Source organism: Aethalodelphis obliquidens, unplaced genomic scaffold (genome assembly GCF_003676395.1).
Source record: "Aethalodelphis obliquidens isolate GAN/ISIS:26980383/991018 unplaced genomic scaffold, ASM367639v1 scaffold25, whole genome shotgun sequence".
Taxonomy (NCBI): Eukaryota; Metazoa; Chordata; class Mammalia; order Artiodactyla; family Delphinidae; genus Aethalodelphis; species Aethalodelphis obliquidens.
In genome coordinates, this window is record NW_020837969.1 from 16,591,588 (window position 1) to 16,605,623 (window position 14,036).

The 14,036-nt window shown below is 38.0% G+C and overlaps 1 pseudogene; it reads left to right on the top strand.

Annotated features, from left to right (window-relative positions):
• The first annotated feature begins 7,866 nt into the window (after window positions 1-7,866).
• LOC113628786 (complex III assembly factor LYRM7 pseudogene) lies at window positions 7,867-8,806 on the top strand (annotated as a pseudogene).
• Window positions 8,807-14,036: the final 5,230 nt, after the last annotated feature.

The following is a 14,036-nucleotide window of genomic DNA, read 5'->3' on the forward strand; positions in this document are numbered from 1 at the left end:
TGCATTCTTCTTAACTGAGTTGTATAAGCAGAGTAAAAAGTTTCTCCGAAAAATAATTAGGCTTTAGAAACTGAGATGGTTACTATATTAGGTCAGAGATGTTCACAGCAAAATTTATCATTTTCATATGTCTCTTTTCATCTGCTAAATATAATTGCCTTTTTATTTGCCTTTTGTAACCATAAAATAAAATTCAGTACGCAAATAAAAATTCCATGCAGCTCAACACATAAAAGTTGTTTTTACAGTGATTCAAAATCAAAGCCATCCTGTCCCATCCTGGCCTCAGTGAAAATGGTTTCAGTTGGAGCAGAAAGGTGGTGATGACTAACAGCCAATCTGAAACAAATGCAAGACCATGAAACTACAGAAGATTAGAAGTCACCAGTGTTCAAAGCTTAATTTCCCAGATGTCAAAAGTACAAGATTACATGCTTTTATAACATCAAGATAGTTAAGATAGTTCACAAAATTTCTCCCAGTGATTTTTAAATCCAGTTGACCCCAGTGGTCTATAAAAAATGTAAAGACGCCTTTATCTCAGTAGCACTACCCTTGCTGCTCCTAAAAATGCAATTGTAACATCATACTTCTACCTCTGAACAGAACTGAACAAAAACTATGTACTAATACCTGGGATTCTGGGAGTGAAAAAGAAAATATGAGCTGACTGCCTGTCTGCCACTGTGCTAAATACTTTCATAGATTTTTATCCTCACTTTAACGCTTTTTGTTGCAGATGAGAACGTGGAGTTCCAAAGAAACTAAATAAACTTGCCCCAGCCAATGGCAAATCTGGGAGCTGTACCATCATCCATTGGTCTAGAAGACTGTTTCTAAAAGACTTCACTAGCACAGGTCAGATTTAAACATATAAACACAGAATGAGCACAAATGAAAGCATCAGTTATGTGGTCTCGTCCCCCCCTTAATCATGTGTTTGATCAGTCAGATGAAAAGGAGCAATATTATATTAATAACTATCACATCACATTAGTTGTCTTGAAAGAAGCTCTTTTTCTTTGCCCCCCCAGTTTTATTGAGATGTAATTCACATAGAGCACTGTATAAGTTTAAGGTGTACAACATAACGATTTGACTTACATACATCATGAAATGATTGCCACAATAAGTTTAGTGAACATCCATCATCTCATACAGATGTAAAATAAAAGAAAAAAAATTTTTCCTTGTGATGAGAACTCTTAAGATTTACTCTCTTAACAACTTTCATATATAATAATTTTCATGTTAATTATAATTATTATGTTTTACATTACATCCCTAGTAGTTATTTACCTTATAACTGGAAGTTTGTACCTTTTGACCACCTTCATGCAATTCCCTCTTCCCCTACTCCCTTCCTCTGGCACCCACAAATCTGATCTCTTTTTCTATGTTTGTTTGTTTGTTTTGAAGTAATTGACCTACAACACTATGTTAGTTCCCAGTGCACAACATAGTGATCCAGTGTTTCTATACATTACAAAATGATCACCACAATAAGTCTAGTTACCATATGTCACCATACAAATATTACATTATTAATGATTATATTCCCCAGGCTGTACTTTTCATCCCCATGACTCATTTATTTTACAAATGGAAGTTTATACCTCTTAATCTCCCTCACTTATTTCTTTTTCTTTATATATTCCTAATGTCATATGGTTTCAAGCACTGACTCAAAATATACAACATGCCACTATTAAAAAAATGTGCTGAAACTGTAATGATAATCCTCTCACATCAACCACTACCCATATGGACTGGCCCATCCTACAAAATTCATTGTCACCAGCTATAAATAAAACAGTCATTAGAGCTGACAAAAAGTTGTAACAGCAAAGTGTCAATCATCTTTCATGATTTGAGGTTTTTCAAAGTGGCTGAGCATATGCGTGTAAACACATTTCACTGGATCACATTTTGTATTTCAGATTCATATGTTTCTTAGTAGAAACCCAAGTTGAACTTAGTTCATAATATCAAGCACCAGATCATACAGCCCTTCTCACAGAATCAAGTCAGAAGGATCTGTCAGTGAGGTTAAGGGTTTTGACAAGAGCTTATGTGTGTGTATATTTCTCAAGGAATGAGACAAAGAGAGAGAGAGAGAGAGAGAGAGAACAATTTGGGGTTTAACAGCAGCTATCATAATACAGTCAGCTCTTCCTGAATCCCAAGCACCTCAGCGCTTAGAGTCGTGCTGTCAGATATAGTAGTCATTAACCACATGTGGATATTGACCACTTGAAATGCACTAGTTCAAATTAAGATGTGCCAGAAGTGCAAAATACAATCTGGATTTCAAAAACTTAGTACGAAAAAATAATGCAAAATACCTCATTAAAATTTTTAATTGATGCCATGTTTAAATGATAATACTGTGGATATATTGAGCTCAATTAAATATATTATTAAAATTAATTCCACCTGTTTCTGTTTTGACTTTTTTAACACGGCCACTAAAAAATTTAAAATTAAAAAAAGTCTTAATTACCCATATATCCAAAAGAATTAAAAGCAGGATCTCAAAGAGATATTTGTACACCCATATTCATACCAACATTATTTACAATAGCCAAAAGGTGGAAATGACCCAAATGTTCATCAACAGATAAATGGATAAACAAAATATGATATGTCCATACAACGAAATCTTATTCAGCCATAAAAAAAGAATGAAGTACTGACACATGTTACAACACGGTTAAACCGTGAGAAAATTATGCTAAGTGAAAGGGGCCAGTCACATAGTATGTGATCCCATTCACATAAAAGTTCATAACAGAGAAATCTATAAAGACAGAAAATAGATTAGTGCTTGCTAAGCTCTGGGGGCAAGAAGATGGGGTGATAGCTAAGGGGTACAAGGTTTCTTTTTGGGGTGATTAGAATGTTCTAAAATTGACTATGGTGATGGTTGCATGTATCTGTGAATATCCTAAAAACCACTGAATTGTACACTTCAGATGGGTGAATTCTATGGCATGTGAATTATATCTCAATAAAGCTGCTTTTTTTTTTAAAGAAAAAAAGGGGGGCATCAGAAAAGGTAATCTAGGTGGAAAAGAGGGAGAAGAAAATTTCAGGCAGAGGAAGTGGCAGCTGCAAGCAGACAAAGCTGTGAAAGGGCAGATTTGTTCTTTCCCCTGATGGAAACCCCACAGTTCAGGGTTTCCAACACCACCATGGCACAGGAGCAGAATCCTTACCAGGTGAAGCTCTCCAGGTTGACCCTGCCCACAGCACTGCTGACTGCTCCCCTAAATGTGCATGCATGCATACCCACTGAAACTTGTACCCCTCCTGTACCCTTCCTGGAAATGATTAGAAAAAGAGACTGCACAGAAGAAGAGAAAAAAATAAAAATAAAAACCCTGCATTTTTGCAGTTGCAGTGGTTAATAGAATGCATTAACCATTAACTTGTTAGCAAAGCTACGTAATTAGCATAGTTGCTAAGAACCACAGAAGCTGCTAAACAAAGATAATGTAACTTCTTGAACTAATGAATCACATGGGAGTATTTATAAAATCAGGAGTAGTGGGGGTTTTTTTCTTACTGAATTGCGTGAAAATACCGTATATTTGAAACACAGAAAAATGCTTTTCCCCCAACAGCATTTTAAAAGCCAGAAATATGACTAACACCATTCCATTAAAGAACTGAAACACTTTGCATTATTGCTTTTTACAGTCCTCTCTGAGTCTACACTCCTCACCCAACTGAATAAAAGGCTGCTAAACTGCTACAGTGCAGGGGAACTTTTGACCGGTGATTCACTGAACTAGCAGAATGATGGAAAGGCTGACCTGCTCAGCCTACAAATGAAAGAAGAGAATCCAAGATGAAACTGTATTGTTATGTGACCTGTTCACCCCTTGTACTTGAAACAAGATGGAGACATCAGGATTCACCCCAAAATTAAAGCTGAAATGCTCTTCTCCCAAACAGAAGCAGAAGGCTACACGGTACAAATGGCCCCTGTCATGTGACCGAAAACACGAAGAGAACTATGGTACTTTTCAGTCCTTTTTTTTTTTTTCATTCAAATACCTGTGGATTCATTACCAAAGCTTGTTGAATAATCTCTCAGGTAGTAAAGAAGTCAGGAAAAAACAGAACTTAATTATACACCCTTTTCCACATTTTCAAAATGTACCCTAGTCTTGGCCAGGAATGCTTTAGGTTCCTAAACGGTGATTTACGTGATCCCATGACATGGCCTAATAAGACTAGCATGCAACTAGCATATATTCAAAACCCAAACTTGGGATGCACCGTGTGGTATTAAGGACCCAAACAAGGCAAAATTTACTTCTCTTTCACATCACTTTCTGGAGGCGGGCAGGTGGTTCAGAGTGGGTGAGCAGCTCTGCCTCATGAAGTCATCCAGGGGCTCTGATACTTTCTGCCTCCTTCTGACATCCCTCAGGGAATTCTAATTAGCCACATAGTTAAAACTGTCTACCCACAACGTCTACATTTTATCCTATGGGAAGAGGCAAAGAGAGAAAGTGGATACAAAAATCTCCTTTTAAAGGCATTTCCTTGCTGGGGGGCTTAGACACGCAGCCTTGCCTGTTTGTAAGGGAGGTTGGTCTATGTGGTCTCTTGCTGGGCAGCCATATGCCCAGAAGGGTAGGACTTTTGATGCTAAGGAAGCTGGGAGATGGACACTGGAGGAGTTAGTGCAGCTACACTTGGTTTAACAAAGCATTTTTTTGTTTCTTCTCAATGCAGGAGTCTGTACACTTTGAACGAGTTGGATTTTTTAAAGTATTTGACATTTTTTAACTCATCTGCATACTTTTCTATATATTCCATAATTTTCCATGGAACTCCATCCTCCCAAACTCTTGTACTGTGTCCCTAGAAATGGACTATCTGTATCAGTTCCCTAAATCTTCTCTTAGAACCTTAAGTTCCACTTTGAAAATGCCCTTCACCTCCTTGCCATTGGTGAAGACTACTTTCCCAGGCTCCTTCTCAAGAGGAAGCAGTATTTTTTCTCTTCCTACCCCACCAAATATGCAATGGCTTAAGGTGGGACAGGTACCCTCCTAGCTCCCACTGATATGGCCAAACTGTTTCTCCTTCTTTCTTCTTCAAAAGCCCCAGTTCCCTGAAGCATGTGCCATTCGACTCTACCACCTGCTATTCCCTGGAATCATTTTCAGACTTCCCAGGTTCTTTGCTGCATGCACCGAGGAATTTAGTGCCAAGTTCTGTCTTTCCCTCATCCCTCCTCTTGTTATCATTTTCAGTGACATTAGCTTCCATGTGGATAATCCATCCAGCAGTGAACTCTCAAATCCTTTGTCTCCTCTCTTGCAACTCTCTTTCCTCTGCCACACCATGAGGCCCACACTCATGATCATGCCTCAGCCCTTGCCATATAACAACGAATGTACCACCCTAAAGGTATTAAATTTAACATCTCACTCTCCACTAGTCCTCTGTGTCTTCCCAGCACACTCTAGGATACCTACTTCAACAACTTTCCAACGTTGTAAACCACAAATCCATTGACTTTATCATGTTTTTATTACTCTTCATCCCCTCCTTCCTTACTTTGCTCTTTCCCACCTTAGAGTCCAGGGCCTATCATTAAAATAATCATATTATTAAATTACATAAATTATACCTAGAGATTTTTGTTCCATTTAATTCACACAACAAAACAATATCCCTGGTGAAACACCATTATTCTTTTACTTAGCCCTGTCACTGAGTAGCTGCAATGATTGTTCACACTTTAACTTCATGGCTGCTAATCTAAAACTCATACTTTTCATCTTGTTTATGTTTTCCTTTGCTGTGCAAAACCTTTTAAGTTTCATTAGGTCCCATTTGTTTATTTTTATTTCCATTTCTCTAGGAGGTGGGTCAAGAAGGATCTTGCTGTGATTTATGTCATAGAGTGTTCTGCCTATGTTTTCCTCTAAGAGTTTTATAGTGTCTGGCCTTACATTTAGGTCTTTAACACATTTTGAGTTTATTTTTGTGTATGGTGTTACAGAGTCTTCTTCTTTCATTGTTTTACATGTAGCTGTCCAGTTTTCCCAGGACCACTTATTGAAGTGGCTCTCTTTTCACCATTGTATATTCTTGCCTCCTTTATCAAAGATAAGGTGACCATATGTGCGTGGGTTTATCTCTGGGCTTTCTACCCTGTTCCATTGATCTATATTTCTGTTTTTGTGCCAGTACCATACTCTCTTGATTACTGTAGCTTTGTAGTATAGGCTGAAGTCAGGGAGCCTGATTCCTCCAGCTCCATTTTTCTTTCTCAAGACTGCTTTGGCTATTCGGGGTCTTTTGTGTTTCCATACCAATTGTGAAATTTTTTGTTCTAGTTCTGTGAAAAATGCCATTGGTAGTTTGATATGGATTGCACTGAATCTGTAGATTGCTTTGGGTAGTATAGTCATTTTCACAATATTAATTCTTCTAATCCAAGAACATGGTATATCTCTCCATCTGTTTGTATCATCTTTTCTTTCATCAGTGTCTTATTTTCTGCAGACAGGTCTTTTGTCTCCTTAGGTAGGTTTATTCCTAGGTATTTTATTCTTTTGTTGCAATGGTAAATGGGAGTGTTTCCTTAATTTCTCTTTCAGATTTTTCATCATTAGTGTATGGGAATGCAAGAGATTTCTGTGCATTAATTTTGTATCCTGCTACTTTACCAAATTCATTGATTAGCTCTAGTAGTTTTCTGGTAGCATCTTTAGGATTCTCTATGTATAGTATCATGTCATCTGCAAACAGTAACAGCTTTACTTCTTTTCTGATTTGGATTCCTTAATGGGAGAAAATATTTGCAAATGAGGCAACGGACAAAGGATTAATCTCCAAAATTTACAAGCAGCTCATGCAGCTCAATATCAAAAAAACAAACAACCCAATCCAAAAATGGGCAGAAGACCTAAATAGACATTTCTCCAAAGAAGACATACAGATTGCCAAAAAACACACAAAAGGATGCTTAACATCACTAATCATTAGAGAAATGCAAACCAAAACTACAATAAGGTATCACCTCACACCAGTCAGAATGGCCATCATCAAAAAATCTACAAACAATAAATGCTGGAGAGGGTGTGATGAAAAGGGAACCCTCTTGCACTGTTGGTGGGAATGTAAACTGATACAGCCGCTATGGAGAACGGTATGGAGGTTCCTTAAAAAACTAAAAATAGAAGTACCAGACGACCCAGCAATTCCACCACTAGGCATATACCCTGAAAAAACCATAATTCAAAAAGAGTCATGTACCACAATGTTCATTGCAGCTCTATTTACAATAGCCAGGACATGGAAACAACCTAAGTGTCCATCAACAGATGAATGGATAAAGAAGATGTGGCACATATATACAATGGAATATTATTCAGCCATAAAATGAAACGAAATTGAGTTATTTGTAGTGAGGTGGATGGACCTAGAGTCTGTCATACGGAGTGAAGTAAGTCAGAAAGAAAAAACAAATACCGTATGCTCACACATATATATGGAATCTAAGGGGGAAAAAAATGGTTCTGAAGAACCTAGGGGCAGGATGGGAATAAAGACGCAGACCTACTAGAGAATGGACTTGAGGATACGGGGAGGGGGAAGGGTAAGCTGGGACGAAGTGAGAGAGTGGCATGGACATATATACACTACCAAACGTAAAATAGATAGCTAGTGGGAAGCAGCCGCATAGCACAGGGAGATCAGCTCGGTGCTTTGTGACCACCTAGAGGGGTGGGATAGGGAGGGTGGGAGAGAGATGCAAGAAGGAGGGGATATGGGGATATATGTATATATATATAGCTGATTCACTTTGTTATAAAGCAGAAATTAACACACCATTGTAAAGCAATTATACTCCAATAAAGATGTTAAAAAAATAAAACTCATACTTATTGCTATTCAGCTGTTCTGCTACATTTCCCTTGTAAACAATATCCCAATATCCAAGACATCTGAGTATTTCACGTCTTCTCTTTTCTCCTCTTCCTTCTCAGCTGCGGAATTGAAGCAACCCAACAGAAACTCCCTCATCTTCCCGCCACCAACTACAATCTACCAGAGCTTTGCCTCTTCTTGTGACAGCATCAAGGTGTCCCTATTCCTATCACAAGGTCACACCTCCACCTGCACTCTGGGCCCCATCATCTCTCACCAGCTCAAAGACTGTGTTTCAGCCCATATCCCCTGTCTCCCCTGCATCATCATAACTTCCTGTACACTAGGTAATTCTCATCAACATAGAAACCGACTGCAAAATATCCCTCAGTTAAAAACCCTCCCTTAGGAGAAGTAGCCGCAGCGGTGAGGAGAGCCATGGGTCAGGCGGCCAAGGTTTTACAGCTCTTTAAAACACTGCACAGGACCAGACAACAAGTTTTTAACAATGATGCTATGGCATTAGAAGCAGCCAGAATAAAGATAAACAAAGAATTCAAATGTAAAGAAGTGAAACTTCTCCTAAGAAAACAGAAGAACTAATAAAAATAGGTTCTAATGTTGGATTGATACTGAGAACATCTGTTATACAAGGTATTCACACAGACCACATTATGCTGAAATTGGTCCCTAGGAAAGACCTTCTTATAGAAAATTTGCCATATTGTGATGCACCAACTCAGAAACAATGAATTTTTTTAGAATAAAATTAAGTCTTTGTCATTTTTAATTTTAAAATATATAACTCTGGCTAAACTCCTGGAAATGCAAATATTTTTCTCTGAAATGGCATATTGAAAATGAGTGCATTAGAGTATAGTTTCATAATTTAAAAAAAAAAAAACCCTCCCTTGACTCAAGGTCTCTGTCTCTTTCCCTCATTTCCACTCCCTCACATCACATCCTCACTTCCTCCCATTCTAGTCAAGCGTCCATCCCATGGCTTCCTTGAAGCTCCATGCTGCCAAATACAGCAATTCGTTTCCTTGTTGCATCTTACTCTGCTTCTCAGCAGGATTTGACAGAGCTGATCATAACTGTTGAAACACTGGCTTCTATGACATCATATTCTTTTGGTTCTCCCTCTACTTCTCTGGCTACTCTTCAGTCTTCTTTGATGACCTCTCTTCCTCTACGAGACTTCTAAATCCAGGTTTTTGCCCTGGGCCTTCTTCCCTTCTCTATTGATCGTCTCTTCTGGCTAAGCTAATTCAGGCCCATGCTATTAAATCCTACCTCTAAGCCAATAACTCTCAAATTTATATTTTCTAGTACTGAGGTCCAGACTAGTATGTCTAACTGTCTTTTCAATAACACTACTTAAATGTCTAATAGGCCTTTGAAACTTAACACATCCAAAGCAAGACTCTTGACTTTCAACCCAAGTAAATGGTACTATCCAACCAGTTGTTCAGGCCCAAAGTCTATAAGTCCCATCCTTTTCTCCTCATTCCCCACAGCTAGCCCACTAGTTGAACCACCCTTTTCCCTCTATTGCAATTATACCATCCTACTCCTACTCGTTATCTATTTCCTAAACTATTATAATAGCATCTTAACTGATTTTCCTAATTTAATTCTTGCCCTCTTATAATCCCTTATCCACAAAGGGACCACAGTGATTTTTTTTTTTTTTTTTTTTTTTTTGCGGTACGCGGGCCCTGTTGCAGAGCACAGGCTCCGGATGCGCAGGCTCAGCGGCCATGGCTCACGGGCCCAGCCGCTCCGCGGCATGTGGGATCCTCCCGGACCGGGGCACGAACCCGTGTCCACTGCATCGGCAGGCGGACTCTCAACCACTGCGCCACCAGGGAAGCCCCACAGTGATATTTTTAAGTCATAAATCAGATCACGTCATTCCTTGCTTAAGCCCTCCAGTAACTTACCATTTATTTATCTTAGATAAAACTCCAACTCCTTACTACAGCCCACAAGGCCCTATATGATTTGTTCTTGCTCACCTTTCCATTCTTAACTCCTTTGGCAACCTATGAGTATTTCACACATACTCCATTCTTTACCGCCCCTGAAACTTTTGTTCCTGCCTTTTCTTCTATCTAAAATGTTCTTCCTCCTGATCTTTGTATCTGTCTCCTCTATTTCCTAACAATTTTGTTCATTTTTTATTTGTGGCAAATATTCACATAAATGAGTTTAAAACACATATATATTTGACTCTATATTGTATTTAGATCAACCACGGGTTTATATAAGTGTTAAACTTAGTTCCAGCAATTTAGATCATCCATGAATGCAAGTATGATTCTTTTTAACATGAAACATAGTTTAATATAGAAAAGTTAAAAATCTAATGAAACAGTCATATTGGTTGGAAAATATATTTTTTAACTTTATTGGAGATCATTGATTCTCCTTCCACTTAAATATTATACTATGTGAATCATGCACTTTCTCAAAACATAGAACGCCCTTGTTCAAAATTAAAAACTGAAGTGATAGGAGCAAGCTCAGAATTGAGAAAATACTTTGACTTGAATAGAGTCATGTGTTTGTTGTACTCTACTTTGTTATGGTTTGTATATAAATATTCTTATAAATAGTTCAGAATTAAAGCATTTGACAAATTTTAACACTACAATCAATTTTTCTAATTTACTAATAAGTAAATTTCTAATTACCAATAAATAAATTTCTAATTTTCTAATAAGTAAAGTTAATTTTCTTTATCACTATAAAAATTTCTCATGGAAAAAAAAATTTCTCATGGAACTCTATTCTAGTGGTGGGAGACAGGCAATAAACAAATGCGCATATGGATAATAATGTCTGATAGTGATAAAGCCATGAAAAAATTTAACACTGTAAAGTGATGTTGAGTGGTTGGGAAGTGGGTCTAATTTAGACAGCAGAGGCAGGAAAGGTCTCTGAAGAGATGATGCGAGTTCTTAAGTAACGATAATTGTGTTGTGAAATGATGTATTCAGATCTTCAAGTGATTTGAATACTGTATCTTTATTCATTGCATATCTAGTAGTGAGTTTTGAAGAAAAACAAGAATTTGAATGAAAATGTTAGAAAAACAAAAGCAAAAGATAAGCCTACCTCAAACCATTCTTGAAATATGATTGTGCAGACTTTCCAACTCAAAGAAGTAAAAAGTTACTTTAATAAGTTTCTGAAATGCCTGAATGAATCAGGGTAGCCATCCCATTCAGAAGCCTCCCCATTTAGGTTTCTACTGCTTCTCATTTTATACGATTCAAATATGACTGTCCGGGACCTCCAAGGAGCAGCGGTTCTTCCTCAAGAGCAGGGATCATTCATCTTTGTCTTCCTACAGCCCTGCACACCTCTGGGCATATCATAGGTATTCAATATTCGTTTAATCAACTAATCAATCAATCTTCTTATCCTCCAATGTCAAGCTAACCAAGTTCCTGACATACAGAGGCACTAAATGAATGTTTGTTGAATTAACAGGTTACAAATACATCATTCACCTAAATCCCTGAGATTAGACAGCAGCAAATCAAAAAGAACGTTGTCTTTGAAAACAGACAGGTCTGGAGTCTAGGGAGCCCAGCTCCATTCCTCACTATCTATTTAAACTTAAACAAGTTAAGTAATCTTTCTGGACTTCAGACCCTTCATCTGTTAGAAAAGGATAATAGTTTACAATGTGCTGTGAAGATTTAAAAGGCAATGTGTGGAGCTCCTGCTAGAGTTTCTGACCCAAGGTAAGCTCTGGAAAAGCAAGAATAGATACCACAGTGCTGTTATTGTTAAGTATCTTGTACATATTTATGACTTGGGTGCCCACAGATATAATTAGTAATGGTTATCTTCATCATTGTGGGCACCTAGAGTACTTATGAGATTTTCCTCCAAGGAGAACAAAACCAAGAACAAATATTAATACTCCAAACACTTAGTCTCAAAGACTGAGCAGAACAAGACATGAGAGTCATCTCTCTGGCTAAGTGCCTCTGCTAGAAGCAAGCTGATGGGATATGCATAAAATTAGGGCTTCTGCCAGAGAACCATAAGTTGTAGATAGGTTTCTTCTCAGAAAAGAGTTATTCTGTTGGCATTTCTGAATGACAATGGTATGAAATTACAATACAAAAACAGGTGTTGTTGTTATAACATCTTTTACAACAGTTTCCTTTTTTATTTCTATATATAAAGGATTTTTATCAATGCATGACTCAGGCCATAAACCTTAGCACCATCCTTGACTCTTTTCTTTCTCTCATACACTACATCTCATCCCTCAGGAAAATCTGCTGTTCCCACTTTCAAAATATAATCAGAATCTGACTTTCCTCACCACTTCCAGAGCTACAACTTGGTTCAAGCAGCCATCATTTCTCACCGGGATATTGCACTAGCCTCCAACTGATCTCACTGCGTCTACCATTGACCCCTACAGTCTATTCTGGGCACCACAGTCAGAAATACCATTTTAAAACTTAAGTATTATCACACCACTTCTCTGCTCAACACCTGCATGGCTCGCCACTCAGCATAAAAGACAGCATCCTCTAAACGGCCTACGAGGCCATCCATGATCTGGCCCCTCACCTGTCCAACCTCCTTTCCTCCACTCACTGCCGCAGACACACTGACCACTTTGCTTGCCCAGAAACGCAAGAGACAAGTGTCTACATGTGATCTCTGCTCTACCAGCTCCCTCTATCTAGAAAGTTCTTCTCTCAGATATGTTTTAATTTGCATGACCCTAATACTTAGTGATGTTGAGCATCTTTCCAAACATGCTTATTGCCATTTGTTTATCTTCTCTGGAAGAATGTCAAGTCCTTTGCCCATTTTTGAATCACGTTTTTTGCTATCGTTGTTGTTATTGAATTGTAGGTGTTCTCCATGTGGTCCAGATATTAATTCCTTATCAGATTTTTCCACTTCTACAAAAAGTCATTGGGATTTGATAGGGATAGCATTAAATTTGTAAATCACTTTAGGTAGTGTTGGCATCTAAACAATGACAAGTCTTCCAATCCATGAATACAAGATGTCTTTCCAATTTATGTCTTAATTTCTTTCAACAATGTTTTGTAGTTTTCAGTGCACAAGTCTTTCACCTCCTTGATTAAGTTAATTCCTAAATATTTCATTCTTTTTGATGCTATTTTAAATAAAATTATTTTCTTCACTTCCTTTTCAAATTGTTCATTGTTATTGTACAGAAAAGCAGCTAATCTTTCTAAGTTGATTTTGTATCCTATTAATGTGCTGAATCTGTCTATTAGCTCTAACAGGTTTTTTGGTGAAATTGTTAGGGTTTTCTTCATATAAGATCATGTCGGGCTTCCCTGGTGGCGCAGTGGTTGAGAGTCCGCCTGCCGATGCAGGGGATGCAAGTTTGTGCCCCGGTCTGGCAAGATCCCACATGCCGCAGAGCGGCTGGGCCCGTGAGCCATGGCCGCTGAGCCTGCGCGTCCGGAGCCTGTGCTCCGCAACGGGAGAGGCCACGACAGTGAGAGGCCTGCATACTGCAAAAAAAAAAAAAAAAAAAAAAAAAAAAGATCATGTCACCTGCAGATGGAGATAATTTTATTTCTCCTTTCCAATTTGGGTGCCTTTTCTTTCTTTTTTTTTCCTTGTTGCTCTGGCTAGAGATTCTAATACTATGTTGACTAGTAGTGCCAAGAGTGGGCATCCTTGTCTTATTCTTAGAGGAGAATCTTTCTTATATTATATTGACCTAATTTTCTTCTATTCCAAGTTTGTTGAGTATTTTTATCATGAGGGAGTGTTTAATTTTGTCAAAATATTTTTCTGTATCAATTGAGATGATCATGTGATTTTTCTCCCTTCATTCTGTTGGTAAAGTTAAGTCCCCTACATATGAACCTTCAAGTTGTGAACTTTCAAAGACGCAAACATGCGTTCACATGTCCAGTCATGTAAGTTATTTCACGTGTCTGGCATACATTGTCACGTGTGTGCATCCTCTACAAGTGGTTGTGCTTTGTGTACTTTACTGTATAGTACTGTATAGAGTACAGTAGCACAGTATCTTTATTTCAAGCTAGATCTTCAAGAGGACAACTTCACTGAACTCCTTGCTGTGCAACATGATCTTACTAATG